Genomic DNA, 27,683 nt, shown 5'->3' on the forward strand with positions numbered 1-27,683 from the left:
AATAAATATATATAAATTGCTATATTTAAATGTATTTATAAACAACATAATAATAATTAATACTATTCTGCCATTTATTTTGAAGATTAAATCCTAATAGTTTATATATTTGTATATTGTACACACCACACACACATAATATATAATAAAAAAAAACACAATTAATATTATATATATATATATATATATATATACACACACACACACATAATAAATACATAATATATAATATAATACAAAACACTTAATTTTGAGGATGCCGTCTGACCTGAAGGTGTTTTTGTGAGATGCTCATTAGCTTCCACTGTCACACATGCTGTTTAAACCAGTAATAAGCAGCAAAGGCCAGACTCTGAATAACAAACAGCTCCATAAATCACTTTCTTCTCTCTGTCACATACTGTGGATAAATCCCACGAGCGCTGTTCAGATTCTCCCTGCGAGCACTTTAACAGGACACACGTTCAGTCTTCAGTTTGAATGATGTGAGATTCACGGGATGCACCATCCATTCATTTAGTGGGTTTGTAAAATGGCATCAATGGTGTTTGCAGCTGCAGGCTACGGTGCATCAGATATGCTGATCATGCAATTTCACACCAGCATTGATAAGTTTTGGGTATCATTTTCCACCTGCATGACAAAAATAATCAAAAACAACTTAAATGCATATAATAAATGAATGAATATATATATTGCTCTTTCTGCTTAAAAATGTGTCCTTAACCAAACCTCGCTGCCCCACTCTTAAACTTGCAGTCAGTCAGAAATGAGTCTTCACACCCAAGCCACTGCTCTCCGATCTCCCAGAATGCCTCACATGTTTAATTCATGGTGTTTCACAGCACAGCAGTGGGCAAACCAGTGTATTTACCCACTTCCTCAGCCGTTCTCCCATCAGAGAGACTGTAAACAGACTCTGAATATCAAACCTTCTCGAAATGAGTCCATTACATAAAAGCCACAATCTGACGCTGCATCTCATATTGATGATGAGTGTGCATATTTGAATATGTGCATAACTAAAACGGGGCTAACTTATGAATCCTTATTTGAGTTTAGTTTGTGGGTTTTGCTGAAATGAATTTGCTGAAAAAAAAAATGCATAAAAAATGAGGAGAAAAGTCGGCTCAGCATGATTGAAACGCATGTTTTTTCTGCTTTTATCACCTGCCAGATGAAAACAAGTCAGATTAGTTAGTCAGGTCACTTAGAAATAAAATGTCTACAGCACAAATACTGCAGGAGTAGCATAAAAATAACAAATATTTTAAAATATATATATATATTAGATATGTATTTTCCTTTTTTTTAATAAAAACATTTATTCAATAAAAACTTTACAAAATGTGATTTGAAGCAAATTAGTAATAAAAAAAGTTGCAGGACAGAAAATATATATGATATAATGTGTGTGTGTGTGTGTATATATATATATATATATATATATATATATATATAGCAATGTAAGTGTAATAAATTGCATTATTTAAAAACATATATTATTTATAATTTTGGCAGCAGATAAAATACAAATGATATTGATTATAACCAGTGTTGGGGAAAGTTACTTTTAAAAGTAATGCCTTACAATATTGCGTTACTCCCTAAAAAAGTAACTAAATACGTTACTTAGTTACTTTTTATGGAAAGTAATGTGTTACATTACTTTTGCGTTACTTTCACGTTACTTTTTAAATATGAGCAGGGCTTGATTGTTTTTAATATAAGAAGTTCTATTTATAGCAAATGTAAAAAAAGCCCTTTCACACCAAAAAGTGTAATGAATAAACCTCAGGCTGAAGGAAAAGTAAATTCACGTCTGTACAGTAGAACACAGGAGAAGGTGGTTCAACACTCTTCAGCAATAAAAAAAAACAATGAAGCACAGTTGTTAGTTTATCTAAAGTCATTTTTGATTATTAGTAGGGTTGAACTGGATCATTAAAGGTCAGCAGCAAAGACACTGTTAATAAAATGGGAATAGATACATTTGTGTTATTTAATATATTTAATTATTGCAGGTTTGCGTCATATTCTGAGTTTGCATTTCACGGTTTTGATTAATTTTGATGAATACTAAATCTGTTTTGTTTTTTTGTTTTTTTTTGTGAGTGGGATGAATTAATGCACATTCACATTTAGTCTAGAACTACAGTAACATCATGTTCACACAGCGCACACAACGCCTCCATACTTCCGATTTCTCCCAATATGGGAACAGGAGGCTTGTCAGTCAAAAAATGGGAATACAAAGTAACTGGCGTTACTTTTTGAAAAAGTAACTCAGATATTTTCTTGTAAATTAAAAAGTAATGCGTTACTTTACTAGTTACTTGAAAAAAGTAATCTGATTACGTAACTCACGTTACTTGTAATGCATTACCCCCAACACTGATTATAACCATAAAACCAATACATTTTAACTTTATTTCCATGCACACACTACATATCTGTAATTTTCATCAGTTAAAAAAATATTGCAGGACAGAAGTGTTTGGGGTTTGTTCTAAACATCAGCCCTAAATGTGAGCAACAATAAGAGTTCAATGTGTTTCCACTTCAACTTCAACAAAAGTAAAAAGTGTGAGGGCAAAGCAAACGCCAGCAAGGTCTGACTGCTGTGATAAAGAGAATCAAACAGACTTGTTTGTGCAGAGCGACTGTGAGCCTGGTGTCCAGTGTTCAGAGTATGAGCTCCGTTTACACTTTATACTCACCAAACCGCTGTTTCATCGCGGCCCTCGTCTGCTAGAGCATTTACTAAAACAAAGAGCCGCGGCGAAACCCCAGAGAGTGCAGATTTCCATGACAACCGCATGGATCGCAGGACTGTGGGCCGAAACAAGCAAAACTCCCACAGGTGCAGCATATTGTTTCAAAAAAAAAACCTGATTGCCGCGGATTATTGGCTAATGAACACCGGAGCGCCTTGGCAAAGCCTGCTAATTCTTCAGAACATCACTGAAAATGAAATGTAATCACATACGGTTCTGAAGTTCATTAAACAGCTCTGGAAAACTTATGGACCGTCTTTTTTCCCAGATGGCAGCAGGTACGGCTGCAGTGTCTCTGAATGGTGTTTAAGTGCAGCCGCATCTGTGCAGAGGTTCATTAACGGCCCTGTGGAGAGAGAGAGAGAGACGCTGAATACTAATCAGGGATTCTTGTAGTAAAGCTTCAGTCAAACATCCTCCAGAGACTCACGCTGATCAGCTGCATTCAGCGAGGAGCTTCACGAGACGCACAGATGATAAATGTCACTGTTTTATGTAGCGGCACCTGTTTATGTCATATCACATAGCAACGCCCTGGACAAGTCACCCTAATGGCCACCTAGCAACCAGACAGTACACCCTAATAACCACCTAGCAACCAGTCAAACACCCTAACAACCACCCAGTTCATCCTAGCAACCACCCAGTACACCCTAATAACCACCTAGCAACCAGTCAAACACCCTAACAACCACCCAGTTCATCCTAGCAACCACCCAGTACACCCTAATAACCACCTAGCAACCAGTCAAACACCATAACAACCAACTGGCAACCACCCAAAATACTCTAGCAACCACCAAGTACACCCTAAAAATCACCTAGACACCCTAACAACCACAGTATTGTCATGGTATTGAGTTGTTTATTCCACATCATATAGCAACGCCCTGGTCAAGTCACCCTAACATTGACCTGACAACCACCCAGTATAGCCTAGCAACAACAGTTTCTTCATGGTAACTAGTTATTTATTCCACATCACATAGCAACACCCTGTCCAAGTCACCCAAACAACCACCTAGCAACCACCCAGAACACCCTAGAAACCACAGTTACTTCATGGTAAAAAAGTTGTTTATTCCACATCACATAGCAACACAACACCCTGTCCAAGTCACCCTAACCACCACCTAGCAACCACTCACAACACCATAACAACCACCTAGCAACCACCCAGAACACCCTAGAAACCACAGTTACTTCATGGTAAATAGTTGTTTATTCCACATCACATAGCAACACAATGCCCTGTCCAAGTCACCCTAACAACCACCTAGCAACCACTCACAACACCATAACAACCACCTAGCAACCACCCAGAACACCCTAGAAACCATAGTTACTTCATGGTAAATAGTTGTTTATTCCACATCACATAGCAACACAACGCCCTGTCCAAGACACCCTAGTACAGCCTAACAACTGCCTCAGCCTAACAACACAACACCCAGAACACCCAACCACCTAGCAACCACCCAGAACACCCTAGAAACCACAGTTAATTCATGGTAAATAGTTGTTTATTCCACATCACATAGCAACACAACGCCCTGTCCAAGTCACCCTAACCACCACCTAGCAACCACTCACAACACCATAACAACCACCTAGCAACCACCCAGAACACCCTAGAAACCACAGTTACTTCATGGTAAAAAAGTTGTTTATTCCACATCACATAGCAACACAATGCCCTGTCCAAGTCACCCTAACAATCACCTAGCTACCACTCACAACACCATAACAACCACCTAGCAACCAGTCAGAACTCCATTGAAACCACAGTTACTTCATAGTAACTAGTTGTTTATTCCACATCACATAGCAGCGCCCTGTCCAAGTCACCCTAAAAAACACCTAGCAACCACTCACAACACACCCACCTAGCAACCAGTCCTAACAAAACCACAGCCATAGCAACCCACATCACAGAACAGCCATAGCACCCACACCTAGCAACCACCCAGTAGGGAGTTTTGCATGGGAAAGTCACCATGCAACCACGGTAGCATCCTCGTTTTTAACGCAAAAGTCTGGTAGCCCTTTATAACGCAGACTGAGGAAATGTTTTCCATCGCTGTACTTCCTGTATTAGATTAAGCGTCATATCAATCTGCCTGACAAACTCTATTTTCTGTTTCTAGAGGAAGTACATGGGGATCAATGGAGCAGAGCGACTGGTCCTGATTAGATTAGCATCCAAAACATGTCTGATTCTCAGGGACGGACGATCTGATCGGCTGGAAAGATTAATATCTGCTCTGCTCAGCAGAAGTGCTTCCAGAAGTATTCCCAATTCAAACGAGCATAAAAACAATACTTTTTAAATGTACTGCCACATGCACACTACATATCTGTGAAGTTGTTCAAAAATAAATAAATATTTTTTTTTTAAAGTTAATTGTTACTAATATATAGCAATGCATCAGAGTTTATAAAAGTAGAAAAAAACTTATACATTTAAAGTTTATAAAACTTATATTAAAAATGAATAATACATTTAATAATACATAATATAAACAAAGTTATTCAACTAATATTTTTAAAAAAATTTATTAATATTTTTGACAGTAGATTTAAAATTGATATTGATTATAAGCAAAAATACATTTGTAATTTATTGCCATTCATACACTATATCTATGAGGTCCTTCAGTAAAATTGTAAAAAAAAAAATTTTTAGTAAATATTTAGTAAAAATTTAATTTCAAAATATTAAACATTACATAATAATAATATTATTAACATAACATTATTAGATATTAACTTTTTCTAATTTCCGCAATAATTTAAAATTGATTATAACCATAAAAACAATACCAACAATACATTAGTAATTTATTGCCACATATACACACTATAAAAATATTTTTACAAAGTTGTAAATAAAGATTGTTGGATTACTTTTAAGTTTTTATTTACTTCAAAATTTTACATTTAATTTTACATTTATTTGTAATTATTTACTAGAAATTTAAAAACAGTTTAAAAAGTATTTTATACAGTAAATTCTACATTATGTGTATATGTGTACATTAAATATCTGTGAAGTTCTTCAGTAAAAAATAATAACAATAATAATAATAAAAATCAAGAAAATGAATGGGATTTTTACTGTCAAAATTGTTGCACTCTTTAGAGGAATTACTCTAGTTTTACACCATAACTCAATTCACAGATTCTGTACAATAAACAGTACGTTCTTGGCTTTATCTATATACTGTATGTCTTCATTTGCACTGGCTATTAAGCAGCACTCGAGTTCAGATGCAAAACCTGATCAAGGGTCTTAGTGCATAATTCATGCCGTGAGACTCTTTAGAAAGAACTCCAGAAACAGAACTTTTATCATCAGAACTGGCTTTCCTCCACGGGCCGGATAAAAGATCACATCCCTCCCTGCTATGAATTAATAACATCAAACGCTTTTATCATTCACGACTCGAAGGAGGGAACAGCTCCGAGCCACAATTACAGAGATGCGGCTAAAGCATCAAATTATGTTCGGAAGCGGAAGTCTCAATAACAAAGACAGATTCATTATGTCTATAAGCGAAGAAACTCTCTAGCGGAGCTTGCTTTTGTAGTTAAAAGGAAATGCCAAGTCAAACTACGGGCATCCTCAGGGAAAGGAGGTTTAATTATAGTGAATCAGTTGACAACTTCCTGGATATTGATGATATAGAGGGAGAGAATTGGTGCAAAGCATCTGAACCATCTAGAGTCATTCAACCTGATTCAACTGAATCACTTGCAAGAGCTTCTGAATCAAAAACCACCATTAGTGATTGTGTAAAATAGTATGGTGTGTCTGGATGTGGGTCAAAAAAACTATTAAAATAAGACTTATATATGTGATTAATTCTGATATTATGCATATAATTAAGGGAAGGAATTAATTAAGGGAGAATATCATACCATCATGCAACACTTGTGGTCCCAGTGGGCTGATACTTTTCTGTGGCTTATTTACCCAGATGAACATTCACAACCAACGGTTCTCAATGTACTGTAGCTTTGGTATCATTTGTTTTGAAAAGTTAATGAAGGTAATATTAAAATTCTGTAATCATTTACTCATGTTCCTCACGTTGTTCCAAACCCGTACAAACTTCTTTCTCTTGGAAAACACAAACAAAAATGTTTAGGAGAATACTTTATTTTTTTAGATGAACTACTGCATTATTATAATCTGTGCAGTTTGACTATATTTGTAATGCTCTGCTAACATTCCTATTTAGTTAAAGGAAGTTATTTCTTAATGTTCAATGTCATTTTTTTTTAAATGTTTAATTGTCACACGCGCTGGTTGTGCAAAGTAAAGCGCACGAGGAAGAATATATCTCAATAGTTCTTTTAATGATCACGGGAGAAAAAGGGCACATCCAAACACAAATCCAAATAGTAGAAAACAACCTCACATTACATTAATAGTGGACAAAGGAATACGGGAGAACATAGACTATAAATAGAGAATGTAATCAGAGGGAAACAGAAACAGGTGTGAGGCTAATTAACTAACTAAACAAGAAAAGGAACATGACTAAATAAGGAAACTAAGTGATAACAGAAGTCCATAACTGTGACAGTTCGCCCCCTCCCGGAACGGTGCGACCTCGCACCGAAAGAGATAGTCCAGCGGAGGGAGGGTGGGGGATCTGGAGGCAGGTGTGGGGCAGGCAATGAAGAGGCAGGCAATGGAGAGGGAGCATGGAGTCCAGAACCAGATTGAAATCCATAGACGGAGGAGCCAGGGAGGAGCCTGGAGCAGAAGGAGCCAGATGGTCATCCAGAGGCCAGCCAAGATGACCCACGGTGGAGTCGACGGCGGGAGGAGCCATGGTGGAGGAGGAGCCGATAACACCAGGGGGGCCAACTGACGAAGACTGCACCGATGGATGAGGAGCCCAGGATGGAGCAGAGCAGCCGCAGAGCCAGGGTGACGCAGAGGATCTGGAGGGCCAAGGCGGAGCAGAAGGCTCAGGCGACCTAGGTGGAGGCGGGGCACCGGAAGACTGCTGCGGAGCCGGAGTGACTGAGGATGGAGGTGGAGCCGGAGGGAAGGAGGAGCCTGACAGAGCCGGAGGGATGGAGTGACGAGGCGAAGCCAGAGGAATGGAGTCCCGAGGCGGCGGATGGTCGACGACTGACCAAGGTGGAGCCAGAGGGATGAGGGAACCCGGTGGAGCTGGTGGGATGCCGGGCCATGGTGGAGACTAGGGAGCTAAGAGCCAAGGTGGAGCCAATGGGTCGTAGGTCCGAGGTGGAGTCCAGGACTCGCAGGCTTGAAGCGGAGACAGGGGATCCTCACGCCAAGGCGGAGCTGGAGACTGGAAGTCCTGAGGCGGACCAGAGCGCCCAGATAGCGCTGACTGAGGGTGAGCCGAAGGACTGACAGGCACCAGCGGAGATGGAGCAGAGGAACTGACTGGTCTAGGAGGAGGCGGGAGAGGGAGGCTGGGAGGGAACACAGGAGGATCAGGGCTGGACGGAACCAGCGGAGATACAGGAGATTCAGGGCTGGACGGAACCAGCGGAGATGGAGCAGAGGAACTGACTGGTCTAGGAGGAGGCAGGAGAGGGAGGCTGGGAGGGAGAACAGGAGGATCAGGGCTGGACGGAACCAGCAGAGACACAGGAGATTCAGGGCTGGACGGAACCGGCGGAGACACAGGAGAACTGGGAGTTACCTCCCCAAACCAGTCTATTAAATCCATTAAAAAAATGTCCATAAGTTCCTCTGTATATGGTCCAGTGACCAGTGTCAGCTCACCCTCAGCAGCAGGAGTGTTGGCGGGGCGTCCCTCAGAGCCCTTGATCTCCACCAGTACTCCCACAATGCAGGGTGTTGCCAGCTCAGACACCTAGTCAGTTGCGCTCTCGAGTCCTAGCTCCGGGGCGATGATTGGCTCTGTAATCTGTCCGGCTCGGGCTCTGCGGCGGGCTCTGGCACTTGCTCCGTGCAGCAGGATGACAGCTGGCTGGTCTCTGGTTCGGGAGTGGGGCTGGAGATATCCTCCTCAGCAGGGCAGACGGTGAACGGAGATCCATTTTTCTCCAACACCCACTCCACGAACACGGCGAAATCATCTCTAAGACCGTTCGCTGGTAGACCGTTCGCTGGTTCTTGATTATGGAACGTTAAGGGAGCATTCCAATTAATCATTGCGCAAACATTATGGGAACATTACTTTTGAATGTTCTCATAACATTCCGTGACAAGTAACATTTACAAAACTTAAATGTTTCAAGGAAAAATATTTTTTGTGCTAATGTTTTGGAAACATTATTAAAAACCAGATAACTTCAACAAAGGTTCTATTAACAGTGTACCAGAATGTTGTAAGAACATTGTATTTCATGTTCAGGTTTCCAGAGTTTGCTTATTTTGCTAACTATTTTCTTTATACATGTTGGCAGCGTGTTCATATCATTTGCTTATTTTAGCTGCTGAGCTCATGCAGAGGCAGTCAGAGGAAACCAGGGCAACATTACTGCCACCACCCAACTTAGACTCATCCCCAGACACACCTAGAGACAGTAACACTATCTGAGACCACACACACACACACACGGCTTTCCCTGAGGCCCTGTATGGCTCAAGCATCTGATACAGTTTCCTGGAAAAAGGTCCTTTTGTCACATTAGTCAGTAACCAGCGCCGCCAGGTACAAACCAGCCAAAATCTGTGTGTGTGTGTATTTGCAGACTTCACACTAAAGTACTGACCGGCTCTCGGTGGAGCAACTCCCAGTTGTGCGTCACAGTTACTGTTGTCATGGCAATTGCTAAATCCTGACACCCAGTATTTAGAGGTTTACCAGCCAAATACTGACTGACAGTTTCACATTAGAGCAATCGTTACAAAGAAATGCATCAGAAGTGGATGGTGATTTATACAGTCAAGCACCGTAAAATTAGTCTGTATAGCCTGTGCACTATAATCCAAGTCTTCTGAAGTCATCCTATAAAATACAGAGTAATTCTAACATAAAAGTCATATGAACTAATTTTAAGGTACCTTCATGAAGCTCTGAGTCAGGGTTATTATTGTTAACTAAAGCTAAACTAAAATCACAGAAAAAATAGTAAAATGGTACTTCAGTTAGTTGCAAATGCAATTTTTTTAGTTTAAGTACTAAAATAACTAAAATTAAACTGAAATAAAAATAAATAAAAACTACTAAAACTAAAAAGAAAAACTTAACTAAAAACCAATGAAAATGGCAAAAATGGAAAATATAAAAATAAAAACTAATTCAAATTATTAATAAAAAATATAATAGTGCATTAATGATGAGCATCTCCTCTGTGTTTCCTGTCAGAAAAAGCATACTGAGTGACTAACAACATGAGGACAGAAACTATTCCTCTAACACCCACTTATTTTGTAAAAAGACTGTCTGAGGTGGGTTCAGAGGTTCTCTAGTGCATCCAAAAAAAAAAAAAATTAAACACACATGGGGTAGCGCAGCGTTACTCAGACGGTTACCATGACAACCGATCATCTGTCATCTTCACTACAGCAGTGAAATACCAGCGCGTGTCGAGGGCCATCCACACCCACCAAATTACAGCCCGAGAGCTCAAGCAGAGGATGCTTCTTAAAGCATTTGTGTGCATATCTGTGCTAGAAAACACACACACACACACACACACACACACACACACACACACACACACACTTCAGCTGCCAACAAAGAGCTTTTCATTTGAACACACACATGGATGGATGGGTGCAGGGTGAACAGAACAATACGGACTGATCCAGTGTCACGGTGCATGTCAAACTTTCTAAAGTCAGGAAAGATGATCGCTTACACTGCTCTGTCTTGGCTTTTCCAAACGGGAATACTATGGAATACGGTTTCCTTTTAAAGGAATAGTTCACCCAAAAAAATGAACATTTGCTGAAGGTTTACTCACCCTCCAAGGCTATCCAAGATGTAGATGAGTTTGTTTCTTCATCAGATTTGGAGAAATGTAACATTCTATCACTTGTTCACCAATGGATGCTCTGCAGTGAATGGGTGCCATCAGAATGAGAGTCCAAACCGCTGATAAAAACATCACAATAACCCACACCACTCTATCAATTAACACCTTGTGAAGCCAAAAGCTGTGTGTTTGTAAGAAACCAATCCATCATTAAGATGTTTTTAATTTCAAACTGTTGCTTCCAGCTAAAATACGAGTACACACTCCATAATAACGCAGTGAAAAATTCCATCTCTTGTTGCCTCTCACTGTTTTGGCTTGTGAACAGAGTTTGATCCGTGCAGATTTCTCTCCTGATGCAGACAAGACCACTTTTTCACTGGAGGAAGCATAATTATGGATTATAGACTCATGTTCTGGCCAGAAGCAACAATTTGAAGTTTGAATGTCTTAATGTTCAAAACATTATTTACATGTTTTAAATATATATTTTTTATGGTTATTTGAACATTAAGGGAACATTCTATTTGATCATTTTGCAACATGGGATAAATCATTTTGAATGTTTTCCAAACGTTCTGAAACAAGCAGCAACGTTTAAGCAATGTTAGCTGAACATCCAACTAAAACATTACTAAATGTTTCCGAACATTCCGAACATTCCAAACATTCGATTACATTTCGAAACATTTTGAAATGTAAATGTTACTTTTGAATGTTTTCTGAACATTCTGAAAACATTTCCATTATGATTTTTTCATACAGAAAGTGAATTTTAGTATTATGAACTGAAATAGTGTCACGTTTATGGTCTCTGTGGTTTTTGTGCATCCACACACTCATGCGTCACCCTGACTGCACAGTTCACGCAAATACAATAAAACCCAGTATATAACATTACCATCTAATTCCAACTATATTTCCTAACCAGGTTGACACAGTTCATAAAGACATGAAAAGTACAAATACGAATTGAAATGTAATTTCGCCGTGGAACCCCTGAGAGGCACATTTAGGATATGAATATTAAGTTAACGTGACAGCTTATCTCTCAGGGAGGAGCTTTTATTGAAACTATTAAATTTAGTTTAACGACTGCATCTTTTATTCATGAGAACGGCAGTGTATTCAGAGAGACCAGGAAATGAAGCCGTCGAGGACGGTGCTTCCCAGACCCAGAGGACACCTCGAATTTGTCTTGTGCATTATTTCATCATTAAAAATGCATGTACTTTTCTCAATTTAAATATACAGGTGCGTACAGAAGACTAGATGATAAGAATGAATTACTACAACAATGAGGAGGTGTTGCGAGTGGTTGTCAGGATGTTGCTGTTAAGTTGCCAAGGCGATTTCCAGCATGCTGCTATGGCGTTGCAAGGGTGTTTATATTTAATATTCAACATTCATATTTAATTTAATATTAATTTAAGTTTTATATTATGATTTCTATAATTGTATTTAAATAAAAAATATTGTTAAATACTGTAAATATTTAAAATATTAATTTAACTTTTAATTCAAATATTAAAATAAATAAAATAATGTTATATATGTTAAATCTATAAATCATGTAAATTGAAAATGTAAAATTTTAATTCGATTTTTTTTAAATGTAAGTATTAAAATAAATACAAATAATAAAATAAATTACAATTAAATTATGAAAATTAAACAGTTTTAGTTGCTAGGGTGTATATGCAATAATCATTATTAATATTTAATTTAATATTAATTAAAGTTTTATATTATGTTTTCTATATTTGTATTTAAATGAAAAATATTGTTAAATATATTGTTAAATAGTGTAAATATTTAAAATATTAATTTAACTTTTAATTCAAATATTAAAATAAATGTGTATATATATATATATATATATATATATATATATATGTTAAATATATAAATAATGTAAATTGTAAATCTAAAATTTTAATTTTATACTTTTTTTAAATTAAAGTATTAAAATAAATACAAATAATAAAATATATTACTATTAAATTCTGAAAATTAAACCATTTTATTTGCAAGGGTGTATATATGTAATAGTCAATATTAATATTTAATTTAATATTAATTTAAACAATTAATTGAATTAAATGAATTCTATTTTATAAGATCATATTTTAAAGAAATATTTCTTTCCTATTCTTGCACATAAAATATCACATTCTACCAGAACAACATTAACAACATAATATTTTCTCACATTCTGTCATGTGTGGTACATGTTGAAGCAGCAGGAGTCTCACGATCACAACACAAATCAGCTGGTGAGGAAACAGTGAAGAGCTTTCAAACAGATGCACGCGAGCAGCTCTGACTGTAAGGCTCTTCACATCGCTCTAATGCTTTCTGTCATCCATGCAGACATGTGTTCTGCTTTAATGAAGGAGGAGAAATCCACCGCGGGCCAAAACACGCCTGTGACTCGATCCGTACAAAAGACTCTTTATGCTCTTTATACTCTTCATGCTCACATACACACAAGCAGCTAAAATAGCAACAGGCTAAATTTATGCTTCTTATTGTACTGTTCACTCAAAAAAGAGTGAAAGATCTTTGTGTTTTCAATTTTGTGCACATTTAAACTATCATTTCTATTCAAGTCATGGCAATTCCAAGAAAGAAAGAGAGCAAAAACAAAACAAAATGACATTTGAGCAAAAGCCCTGTAGATGTGAAGTGGTCGTATTGGGATTAACAAATAATTTTTTATGTCCCACTGCAGATGATACTACAAAATTAATATGGGGTCTTCTTAAAATTGTTTAATGTGTCTTTTGTGTCTGTTTAATGTCTGTTATTGATGACAGCAGTGGCTTATACCAGATTACAACAATTCTACTGTAATATTGATTGATATGATATTGTCAATATATTGCAGTGGAAATAATTTTTCATTTTCGTTTAATTTAAGTTGAAGTACTAAAATAACTAAAACTGAATAAACTCAAACTAATAAATAAAATGAATAAATAGTAATATAGACATATAAAAAACTAATAAAAATGACAAAAACACAATAAAATTACTAAAACTTTAACTAAAATTAAAGTGAAAACAGAAAATATAAATATAAAATCATTTAAAATCAGGGTTATTTTAGTCAACTAACTGTATCTAACCTTCGATTAAAATAAATGTTAACTGAAATAAAATAAAATTTATCTTTATTATAGTTACTTGCCAAGGCAACATTTTTATTTTTTATTTAATTCATGTTAAAGTACTAAATTAACTAAAAGTATTAAATAAATAAAAAATACTATATAGACAATTAAAACATATGTATATATAATAAAATGATAAAAACAACAAAAACTAAAACTATAATGAACAAAACTATTACTTGAAATAAAGGTTAACTTGAAATTAAATATTACAAATATTTAAAAAACTTAAATACTGTTAATATTTGATATAGACTCCACTCTTATATAGGCTACTGTATATTAAATATAATGGTTAGATATAATAATATTACATATTTACATGTTAGATAAAGAAACAGCGCTCAGAATGCAGTAGAGCAGTTTTCTCTGCTGAACACAGTTTCTCCTCTGAATTTCTCTTTCGTTTGATTTATCCACTGGCCTGGTTCTGCGTGTCGCTGCGTTAGATAATGGACAGAGGCCATGAGGTCCAGCCCGACCCGTGAAGTCCTGCTGATAATGGCTGTCCTTTAACTCTGTGTGCTTAGTGTTTCACATTAAACAGCCTGTTTCTCCACCATCTGACCCCAATCCATCCCAAAAACCTCCGAGCGCAGGCCAGGTGCAGTCAGCCTGCAGATAATCCCTCTGTAAGCATTGCAGGACTCGTGTATACAACGCAGAGTTTACTAGCCGTGTTCCTCTGAGACGCTGTGATAAACTCTTTTACCCCGAGGCCTGGAGAACAAGGCTCTATTGTGAACACGTGCTTCCATACACGTGGACGTCACAGGAAAGAATATTAGGGGACAAAAAAAAAAAAAAAGATTTTCTTACTCATTATTTTGTTTTGTTTTCCAGTTCAAATATCTGAACGGTCTGAAAAGGTTCTCTCAATGTTACAACAAACATTCTTCCAGTAATGTTTTATTTTGAAACATTTAGGTGGACATTCATCTAATGTTGTTTAAATGTTTTTACCCCTTTCAAAACATCAAAATTCAAAAAATAACATTTTTGCATGTTCTTTTAACGTTTGTATAACCAAGAAAGCAAAACGTTCTTTGAACATATTTTTGTTAGCTGGGGAGTTTAATCTTTAACAATGTTAGCACCAAAACATTATTTATACACCATTCATGGAATGTTTTCTTTTGAAACGTACCAATTTTAAATGTTACTACTGGTTGCAGAATGAAACATTTAAAAATTCTAAAATGGAATGTTTCCTTAACGTTTGCAGAAGCAAAAAAAGGATGTTTTGAATGTTCAGAGAACTTTTATAAACAGAGTTTTCGTAACATAAACATTAATTATACATAATTTATGGAACATTTTATTTAAAAAAAAATGTTTTAGTGGAACGTGTTTTCAAATATTACTCGTTTCAAAATGTTTAAAGAACATTTAAAAATGATAAAATGGAATGTTCCCTTAACTTTTGCAGAACCAAAAAATGAATAAATAACATAAAATAAAACAAAAAAACCGGGTCAGAAAAATAAACTTAATTCAAAGGGAAAATGACAAAAACCATTTGCTTTTCTTATATTTGCAATGGAAAACAAGAACATTTGAGCAAGTTGCAATGTTAAACAGTGCATTTACGTATATTTAAGCTATACTTATATAAAATAAAATCCACTTGCTTTGATATTTGCTATTCTAAAGAATGATTCACTGTACTGAGGGCTGAACAATCAATGATCTTGGACAGGATGGCTGATATACGCTTCGTCTGGCTTTTGTGAGAGAATAAAAGAAAATGCGGAGTGATAAAGGTGTCCCTGTGACCTCAGAGTAAGAGAAGAGGACACGGCCAGCGTCCAGAAGAGAGTCAGATGTCCAGCAGATACTGCAGCACAAGAGCGCTTCTGTCTGAGTGAATCACACATCTCACTCTCAATGAGAGGAAATCCAGACAAAGTCAATGTGAAATCAAAATAGTGTCTATTTACATTCTTACTACTTTATCTTCTGGGTCTTATTGAATTCATTAGTGCATGTTATTTCAAAGTAAAAACTATTGGTCTTCATAATCTTTCATTAAAATATAATATCTTAAAATTACTTTGTTTTACATTATTTTCAAAAAAAAAAAAATTACATTAAATAAATTACATTTAAGTTTAAATGAAATAGGAATAAAATGGCCAGGTAACTATAACAACTAACATTCAGATAACTCTTTAATCAAAATATTATAAGTTGCTCCAAAACTTGTTGCATAGATTTTTTAACTAAAATAAATGTTTTATTGTTTTATATTATTTTAAGAAAAATTTTAAAATAATACAAATATATATAATTTTCAAAAATATAATAAAATTGAAAATTCTGAAATTTTTTGTAAATAATTACTTTCTTTAATTAAATAGGAATTAAATTTAAAAAAAACAATTACATTTCTATTTTTTTTTCCAAATATCTAACTCACATTTACAAAATAAAATAAAATAAAACTTAAATGAAAATAAACAAATATCTATAATAACTAATTCAGAAAACTATAAAAATATAATAACTTGCTCCAAAACTTAGCTGACATCAGCTAGGATGAGTAAAATTTAATACAAATATAATGTTTTGTATAATTACTTGCTCCAAAAGTTGTTGCATAATTTGCTTAACTACAATAAAAAATAATTGTTTTATACTGTTTCAGAAAATAAAATAAAAATTAAACTAAATTTAAATAAAAATAGCCAAATAACTATTATTATAATTACAAATAATTTACAAAAGTGAAATAAAAAATTAATTACAATTGAATTGGAATAAATAAAAATGAAATGAAATTGAAATATTTATTTAAAAAAACAAATATTTTATATATTTTATAACTCAGTCTGATGACTTTCATCATTCCATTCCATTTAATAAATATATATATATATATGATACATAAATGATACATAAATAATACTGACATTATGTCTTTGAGCTATGAAAGAGCAAACTCAGAGCAATAAAACGTTTCTCTGGCCAGAGAATAAAATCTACAAAAGAAACAGAATTGTGTTTCTGAACAATAATATCCTGCAGTCCTGACCTTGAAGATCTGTTGAATGGCTCTGGCTTTTTCCAATAAAATCTACACCCTGCAGCTCACACAACAAACCACACACAGAAACACACAGGCCGTCTCGTCTCGCCTCGTCTCCAGACAGCACACAAACAATTAATTGTTGCATATGGAGACAATACAAACAGCCAATTTGCAAACCGCAATTATTCAGCAGTGAAGATAAAGTGACTGGAGAAGAAGAACAAAGGTTCATTAGCCACTAGTTAACAAGAACTAATTGGCAGCAGCGTTAAGAATCGAAACAAAAACACATTTTTTGTTCAGCATGTCGAGATGGAAATGAGATTTCAGAGATACTACTATCTGCAAGTGCATTTAACAGATCCACTTCTGAGCTCATGAATATTAAATCAGCACGTTTACATTCTCTCACTGCTCGTCTAATCTCTAGTCATTACGCATCGCCGAAACAAGGGGTTATAAATTACTCCACGTCATTCATCACCTATGAATGCAGATTAAAGAATTGCATATAAGTAATATCAGGCAGCAGATGGAATTCCTCACCCGAAAGATTTTGACAGGTGTCGGATCACTAGAGGATATTTCATTTTCTCAGCATCCTTAAAATGCACAGCATAAAAATGGCAGTCATGTTGAGCGGGAAAGGTCACACGCCTCCTTAACCGAGTTAAACGCTGGCCACAAAAAACGAATCAAAGATGACAAGAATGGAGTGCGTGATGAAATTTTCACAACTGAATATTATTCTTGCATTAATTTTAAATGAAATTAAATAGTGAAAAAAATAATAAAATAATAATATTATAATATTTAAAAAAATTATTTTTAAAATAAAATAAAATAAAATAAAAATTAGCCAAATATCTATAATATCTCACATTCAGATAATTATTTAATCAAAATATAACTTATTCCAAAAGTTGGCTACATGGAATTTTAAAATTACATTGTTTTATATTATATCCTAAAAAATAAAAAAATAACTAAAATAAAAATTATATAAATTAGAATAAAAATAGTCATATATTTATAATTACTCACAATCAGATGTGTCTTTCATCAAAATATAATAACTTGCTTCAAACCTAATAACATTAAATTAAATTATATAAAAAAATAAATAAAATAGCCAAATATCTATATCTCACATTCAGATAGTTATTTCATGAAAATATAATAACTTGCTCCAAACGTTGGCTACATAAATTTGTCAATAAAATAAAATTATACTGTTTTATATTATTTCCCCCTAAAATAAAAATGAATTAAATTAGAATTAAAATAGCCAAATATACATAATAACTCACAATCAGATAACTCTATTTACCTCATAAAATTTTCAATAAAATCTATATTCTTTTTCAAAAAAATAAAATAAAATGTCCACTGTTTACTATGCAGTATGTTTACGGTTTCTGTATGCATGAATACCTGCAGGCGGTGATGTATGTCACGTTCAATACAGCTTCATCGCTCAGCCTGATGGATGATGATACTGCAGGAGACACATGGAGAACATCAACATTATTAATGCAGACACACACAGATTCAGTGACGTAAACATCCTCATCAGATGTGCTGGGAATGTGATACTAGTGTGCTGCTTACTGTGCAGTATACACTGCATGCTGTCTACTCAAATGATACTCAGATGAAATGAGAACTGGCAAAACTGATGGTTAATCAACACAATTACATCACTGGAATGAAACCCTGTGTGCTGGCAGCCATGGATAAAACATCTGCACTGCAAACACTGTTAAAAATGCATCATACGGAGGCAGGAGAGCACAGGGAGAGTTATATGGACATGCGTTTCTCCTCTGGGTCCTGGGGAAGAGCAGACATTAACTGAGTGATTCACTGGCCCTCCTGCATTAAGACACAACCAGTGTCTTCCAGCTCACTTCAGCAGAACATCCCTAGAGATCAACACGCTTCTCTCTGCTCGGCCTCATCTACAGACCACAGCATAGCAAACTACTGACTTCTGACTGCCAAGAACACCTAGCAACCACCCAAACACCCTGGAAACAACATAAACACGCTAGCAGCAACCTAAACACACCCTAGCAACCACTTACACACCCTACCAACAACCTAACAACCACCTAAACCACATAGCAACAACCCAAACACCCTAACATCCACATAAACACCCCAGCAATAACATAAACACACTAGCAGCAACCTACACAACCTAGCAACCACCCAAACACCTTAACAACCACCTAAACACCCTAGCAGCAACCTAAATACACTTCAGCAACAACCTACTCACCATAGCAACCACATACACACACACCATAGAAATGACCTAAACACCACAAACAATCTAAAACACTCTAGCAACCACCCCAAAACCAAACAGAACAAAACCCAAAAACCTTGTTGGCCCCTTTAGTAACAATCTAAAGCACAATAGCAACCACGTAAACACTAAATGAACAACCTTAACACCTTAGCGATTACTTAAAACACTGTAGCAACCACATAGAACAAGCTGGCAAAAACCTAAAACTCTTGCAACCACCTAAACACCCAAGAACAACATAGTACACCCCAGCAAAACACTGTAGCAATCAACTAAACACCCTAGTAACCACTTAAACACCCTGGAAACCACCTACACACAACCAAGCAACAACCTAAACACTCCAGCATAAGCCTAAAACACCCAAGAACAAAATAGAATACCCTAGCAACCACCTAAACACCCTAGTAATAACCTAAACACACCCTAACAACAACCTATACACACTAAGAACCACCTACACACATCCTAGCAACCACCCAACAACCTAAACACTCTGGTAACCACCTATAAACACCATAGCAGCATACTAAAAAAAAACACAACACACAACACCATAATAACCACCTAAACACCCTAGCAACAATTGAAATCAATCTAATAATCACCCAAAACACCCAAGAACAAATAAGAACAGCTTAGCAACCACCAAAACACCTTAGTAACAATCTAGATCATCCTAGCAACCACTTAAACGGGTATTGGGGCACTGTCATGGCACGCCGCTTTACGGTGCACTGCGCAGACAAATCTGGCCGTGATGAGAAGACTGGAATGTAATTTGGCTTGTAACTAACTACAACACTCAATCAACAACATAAAACACCCAAGAACAAAGTAGAACCCCTAGCAACCACTCAGAACATAGCAAACCACCTAAACACCATAGCAACAATCTAAAACACACTAGCAACCACCTAAACACCCAAGAACAATTTAAAACACCCTAGCAACTATCTTAACATCCTAGAAATAACATATAATGCCCTAGCAACTATCTAGATCATCATAGCAACCACTTAAACACCCTAGTAACAAACTACTGTAAAACACTCAATCAACCACACAAAACACCCAAAAATAAAGCAGAAGCCCTCAAACAAGAGCATCCTAGCAACCATAAAACTCCCTAGCAAACTTAGAAAAGCCTAGCAACTAAACAAACAAAATACCAATCTTAGAAAAGCCTAGCAACTACCTAAACACTCTAGCAATAACCTAGAACATCCTAGCAACTACCTAAATACCCTAGTAACAACCTCAATCATCCACACAAAACACCAAAGAGAGAACCCCTAGCAACCACTCAGAATGCTCAAACAACTCCATAGAACATCCTAGCAACCACTAGCAACAATCTAAAACACCCAAGAACAACACAGAACATCCTAGCAACCATCTAAACACCCTAGCAACAAACAACAAAAAACACACTAGCAACCACCTAAAGACCCAAGCACAACATAGAACATGCTACCAACAACCTAAAACACGCAAGAACAACACCGAACATCCTAGCAAACACGCAAGAACAACTAAGCCCACACTAGCAACCACCTAAAGACCCAAGCACAACCCCGAACATCCTAGCAACCATCTAAACACCCTAGCAACAATCTAAAACATGCAAGAACAACTACGCACACACTAGCAACCACCTAAAGACCCAAGCACAATATAGAACACCCTAGCAACCACCTAAACACCCTAGCAACAATCTAAAACACTTTAGAAAAAACCTAAAATCCCCCAAAACAACATAGAGCAGCCACTTGAACACCCTAGCAACAACCTAGAACACGCTATCCCAGCATCTGCATAGCAACCACCCACACAATACGCTAGCATCATGGCAGCCAGTTTTGCACTGGTAGAAAGTACACACCTAGTTTAATAAACCAGTCAGAGGTTTGAGAAGGTTTTCCTGGCTGTGAATCAGAAACAGGAAGCGAATATGTGCCAACAGTCTGTAAAGTGTCCTACACTCTCTGCGCAGTGAAAGATGCACCTCAGGAGGACAGACTCCCGCTGCGCCTCCTCAATCTCACCTGTGGAGAAAACACACACGCAGGAGTGATAATTACCTCTCGGTCTGTCTTCATCTCGCTCCCCCGCTCCCTGACTGAGTCCCAGCTGCAAAAAAACACTCATTTATCACTCAAAATAAATCGCAAATGTAAAACAGACATGCAAGAACTTTAATTTGTTGAAGTTTCAGGACAGTTTTAGTAATGCTGCACTGTCTCTGTTTACTCATTACGTGCTCTGATTGTCTCTTCGCTTCCAGAAAATGTGTGACAAATTACTTTCATTGACTAATAAAGTGAGTTGTCTGAGTGTTTGTTTGATAAACCAACAGAGCAATGACAGGTTTTCATCACTCAAGGTTTTCATAAATCTACAAGGCTTGCAAAAAAATGTATTTAAAGAGGTCATGAACTGCCCTTGTTTTTTTTTTTTTATTTTTTTATTTTGTACTGTTCTTATAATGTTATCAAACTTTTTACATCAATCAAACATCATAATTCACAAGTAATAAGCTATTTTCTGTCCTGTTTTTAACCCCCCTCATCAGAACGCTCTGTTTGTGGCAGATTGTAGACTAGGAAGTAAACGCCCACTGCTATGATTGTGTATGTTCCTCATAGAGGGACACTGCTGTGATTTAGGGACAAAAACGTATAAACACTCAGTACATATCAAACGATCTGTAAGAAGAGACAAAGCAATAGTGATCACGCAATGAAAACAGTTACTCACACTTGTGTTGCGACATTCCTGTCAGATCCACAACTTTTTAGTTTCAATCTTTTTGAAAATCCTGTCGAATCGTGCATTGTTTGTAAACGGTAAAATGAAGTTCATTCACTCTTTCCCAACGTTGGGATCAGAAGGAAGCCAATGCAAAGGCTGTTTTTCCACAGGTTGGCACTGAATAGCGTCTTGTTGTCTTCAGAGCATCTTTATCGTTTGATTTCTGTATAGACCTGTGCATTCGCCTCTCGTAAACACTACATGCGAGAATCTGTGGGCGGGGCTAAAGAGGCAGCGATGTAGAAGCAGGCGTTGATGATCTTCTGCGGAGGCGGTGCTTATCCACACTATTACATCATAGAGTAGAACCTTCCACAAGCTGTCGTTTTGGCAGACTGCCTTCAATGTAAAGCTGTTTTTAAACTAACGACAAAGTTTTGAGTTCTGAAACTTTCAGGATGTTTTTATAGTACAATAACCTCTAATATGTCAAAAAATCAAGGGAATTTCTCAGTTCATGACCCATTTAAGAGACAAAAAGTGAAAGCAATCAGCTGAGAAAGAAAATGCACATGTAATAGTATATTAGATCCGGGCAGCTCTTAAAGTGACAGCAGCCTAATATTCCTGCTGTCTGCCATTCATGTTAATCAAACAACAAAAGAGAGAAAATTTTTCACTGCTCTTGACTAAATCACTTTTGTAACTTTAATTAGAAGAAATATATATTTAATTTACATAGTGAAGAATATTCAGTGCCTTTATTTTTTTATTTTATTTTTTACATTTGATTACCTTATACAATGTAGCATTTTTTATTTATTTTAGTTTTTTTGTCCTATTGCTTGTAATTACTTTCTTATCCTTATTTAATCGCCGACTGTTTTGTTTTTAGTGAGCTTGAGTTTTTTTATTTATTTAGGCTAATATTAGTTTTTTGTGATATTAACACTGGTGACAAGAACTATGAAATTTCTATGGTTTCAAAAATGTTGATATCATAAAGACCTTATTTAAAGCAAAAATAACAATATTGTGATATATATTGTTATCGTAAAATATAATTACTTATATTGTGATATAAGAGTTTGGTCATATCACACACTCAAGTCTGTTTGTTCAGGTTATACTGTACATTGTAAATATACAGAGAGCAAATGTTTTAATGAAATCAATGAATGTTAATATATTTTTGAGACCATATACAGTATATATAAAAGCGAAAGAGTGTGTGAAGATGAAAGTTTGAGGAGGCTCTTGAAAACGTTTATGAGTTTATGGTCCAGCTGATCCCCGCGCAGCAGCTGTGGGCTGAATGTGATTTAAACACAGCAAACATGTGGCACACGTGCCTCGGGCTCAATAGATACCCCCAGTCTATTAGCACTGAGGAGGAAGTGGATGATAAATGGGTGTTTCTGTAACGTAATTATTGTCTTTTAATACAATTGGTCTCATGGACTGTTCCTGATCACTGCACTCAGTGGCTTTAGGCTCCTCCATTATCTAACAAAAGGACACTTTATTACTCAGAAGTTGCTTTTTTATAGCTCACGAGACATAATTGAGTTCTCGTTTATCATTTAACTTCACATCAGATGTTTTTCCTGGTAGTCTTTATGCTCTTTGACACAAATGGGATGATTAGTGCTGACAAAGAACGAATCTCATGAAAACTGGCAGGAACGCCTCATATTTCACTTCGAAATCACTATACTAGAAATTAAAATATTATATTTGACACAAATTAAATTAAGCCAATTGTTAAGACCATTGATTGTTTTTTTTGTTTTTGCTTTTTTGCATTGTGACATTTTCATAACAATTAAGCACATTTTCATCCAAAATTCTCACTGCTGTAATCCCAAAAAATGACATACCTTGAAAAAAATTGAATTTGTTTAAACATACTATAAAAGATTTTTTTTTATTTTAGATAAAAAATTTTCTAAAATAATAATATCAGTTCAAAAATGCCCATTTTTAGGACCATTAGTTCTATTATTATTATTTTGTATTGTTACATTTTCATGACAACTAAGCATACTTTCCTCCAAATATAAATAATAAATTAAAAAATAATAATAAATAATAAATTAAAAATAAAAACAATAACAAAAAACAAATAAATTCATATAAAAATTTTGCATTTATATATTTTGTATATTTTACTTTGTTGCATTTATATATATAATTAAATATATATATATATATATATATATACACATACATACACCACTTAATTTTTATGAAATATGTTAAATAAAATAAATATTTATTTTATATTAAAATTCACATAAGTCCAAAAAATGATTAATTTAATTTCTTTAAGAGATCCACGCAAAGAGTTTACAAGGAAAAAATGTTGACAGCACAATGCAGATAATTTGATAATTAATGAGACAATCTGAGCACAATTTGAGACCTCCTTTCATACTATCAATGAGACATGAGATTTCTAGAGCTATTTTCCTCAGGAGAAACATCTCTGCTTACTCTGAAAGCTGTCTAGTAGAAACATTTCAGATATTTACTATGGGTTCAGCTGTTTTCCAGAAGATTCTCAGATTCTGTGACCCCCGATTAAAACGGAAACCCACCGTGGAGGTTGTGAGCGAAGAGAGGCACTGAAGAAGAAACCGACTCAACGCAGCACAGCTTCTTCTGGAGCTTCACCGCTTCTGTAGAGCACAGAGCTCAGGATCCCTCTGGGCCACACACACACACACACACACACACACACACACACACGATCCGACCTCCTCCTCGCTGTCTGATAGCGCTCCATCAAACCCAGGCCGGCCTCTCACTCTTTGTTTCCATAGAAACAGCAGTCTGTGAAAAGTACAAGGAAAAAGATGGAGTGAAAAAGCAAAGACAAACAGGAAACAATAGTTGATGGACTCAGTGTGGTATCAGAGAGAGGAAAGACACACCAACTGGAAACATGACCCTTTACTGAGAGCCTGATGCATCTGAAACACAGTGGGCCAGCTGAGGATTGAACCCAAGCACAGATATATTTCTATACAAAAATACTGAGCAACGTGACAAGACATTAAAACTCAGCAAACCTACCTTATGGAGGAAATGAAAACCTGAGGCCTTAATACACTAAAACTAAGGAGTCTAACAAAATACAAAAGGGCAAACGTACCAATCACAAACAAATTAACTTAGACTTGAAATAGACTTTCACTATTTAGTGGCAATACAATGACAATACAAACTACACCGAACAAAACAAAGAAGTATAAACATTAAACTGAACTTCAAAATTAAAGACATGAGAACATCATAAACCCCCAAAAATTCATTTCTGTCTTTAAAGTTCTCAAAACAAATAAATTAATTAATTCATTAATTAACTAACCGTTAACTGTTTAGTTCACCTGTTCATTATTTGATCAGACAAAAAGTCAATATATTTTTAAATAAAATTGGTATAAAAAAAAAAATCCAAATATTTCCAAAATGATAACTAGACAAAAGCATTGCATACTATTGTTTGAAATGGGGCTTTTGAGATTTTACGTCATCTTATTTAGATAAATTTCCTCATAATTTGTACAAGAAAATATGATAACAATAACTAAATGCCAACAGCTGAATTAAACATAAAAAAGCATAAGAAAGGTGACAAAAATATTGCATATTACTTTGAAATGTATGTTTGCATACTGCATTATATTTCATATATTATTTTTAACTCTACTTTGCTTATTGAAAAGGGGCACAATTTGGCTTTTTCAGTTAAATTAAATGATATAATACCCTAAAGTGGTGACAATAATATTTTAAACTTATTTTTCGATTTTATGTCATTTAGATCTTATATATGCATAAATGTCCCCATTTTACCATCATTTGTATAAGCAAATATGATAACAAGATAATTAGATGCCAGTTGCTTATTTTAATATGCATAAAAAGATTACTGAACGTTGCATAGTACTTTTTGGAACTTTTTTTTCACAACAATACTTATACAAACACATGTCACAAAAAACTTCAAAAACCAGACCTTATTTGGATATCATTTACATCTGAATGCATCTCTTTCACCACAATCTATTTCATCATTTGTACAAACAATTTTAATAACTAACTAAACATGACTTGCTGAATTTAATATGCATAACAAATGACTAAACGTTGCACACTACTGTTTGAAATGTTTATCTTTGCCTACTGTTTATATATTTGGATCTTTTTTATGTACAAATTTCTATATTTTACTATCATTTGTATGTGTAAATATAACTAGACATCAATTGCTGAAACATGCATAGCCTAAACGTTGCATATTTGCATATTACGGTTTGAAACGTTTATTTTTGCATACTGCATGTTTCACTTTCTTAATCCTCCTAAGCTTTTCACATTAGCTGCTCAAACAGTATTTTACTGACTCCTCTTTCTACGTATGCAACACAAGATTATAATTCTTAATTGTATAAATATCAAAATAATACATTTTTATTTCATTAGTATTTGTTTGACATACACCAATAAATGTCCTAAAAAAGTTCTATTTTTTACATTTTTTATAAAAAATAAATTAGTGGACTTCTTTATTTTACATGAAACGATACAAAACTAAACAATATAAAAACAACTTTAGTTGACCAAAGTGCTGTACATAAAGTGTAAACTTAATTAAAAAATCAGACACTGTAGAAGCAAAAAATATAGTTGTGACTGGGGCAGTACCTTTTCAAAACAAACACCTTTGTACCTTATTTACCTCTAAAGGGAGTATACTGGTACCTTAAAGGTACTTATTAGCACCTAAGGTGTATATATTAGTACCTAAATAGTACATATTGGCAACTTCTAAAAAGGTACAGCCGCAGTGACAGTCTTTTTATGTTTTTTCTTGAGAGCATGTTAAAAATGCACTTGCACACATTTGTGTTCTTGCATAAAGCTTGTTTCTAGCCTCACAATATTTAGTGGCGGCTTTCTCTGAGTAAGAAGAAGTGTGTGAGAGGTGGAGCAGCAGAAGTGAGTTTATCGCCGGTGCTGACGGGGCGTCTGTGTGACTGAATGGCGCCTGAGCTTGTGCTGAGAAGAGCCACAAATCTCCTCTAGGCTCAGCATGTCTGACAGCAGGTGCTAAAAGAGTGTGTGTGAGTGAACTTCCCTGCCAGTTCTTCAGAAACACACACACACACACACACACACATTCCCAGGACGCTGTGATATTGAGTTCATGCATGTATCGTCTCCCTGTTTCGTGTTTCGTGTTGGCCAGACGTTTGGTTCGAGCGGTGTGTGTGTGTGTGTGTGTGTGTGTGTGTGTGTGTGTGTGTGTGTGTGTGTGTGTGTGTGTGTGTGAATGATCTAATTGTCCATAGGAGCATGAGACGACACAGTGTGTGTGTGTGTGTGTGTGTGTTTGCAGCTGGACGTGTTGAAGTATTTTAAGGGCTCTTGGCTGAGGCACATCACGCCCTCTAATCTCCCAGCATGCACCCTCACCGCCCCTCTAATCCACTTCCTGTGCTTTGATCCCTGATTGGCAGCGTGTGCTGGTGCGTCTGAGAGTTTCTGCTCCAGCAGCACCGCTGCCAGTTTACCGTATTTCACAGTGAAAGTGTTTCTGATGGGAAACTAAACACAACTGTCTTGTGTCTGCTGCCTACAAAGGGAGCTAAAAGGCCCCTGTGGTGCTTTTTATGAAT

At 35.8% G+C, this 27,683-nt stretch overlaps 1 long non-coding RNA gene across 1 annotated transcript in view; it reads right to left on the reverse strand.

The window, feature by feature from the left end:
* The window catches only part of LOC122136968, a 34,961-nt gene extending 10,214 nt beyond the window's left edge, over positions 1-24,747 (reverse strand). The window contains exons 1-3 of the long non-coding RNA XR_006154452.1: positions 24,597-24,747; positions 21,327-21,375; positions 18,360-18,423 (exon numbers count right to left, since the gene is read on the reverse strand). This is a non-coding gene — a long non-coding RNA (uncharacterized LOC122136968). The remainder of the gene's footprint in view (positions 1-18,359; positions 18,424-21,326; positions 21,376-24,596) is intronic.
* Positions 24,748-27,683: the final 2,936 nt, after the last annotated feature.

This window comes from Cyprinus carpio, chromosome B4, assembly GCF_018340385.1.
Source record: "Cyprinus carpio isolate SPL01 chromosome B4, ASM1834038v1, whole genome shotgun sequence".
Classification (NCBI taxonomy): Eukaryota; Metazoa; Chordata; class Actinopteri; order Cypriniformes; family Cyprinidae; genus Cyprinus; species Cyprinus carpio.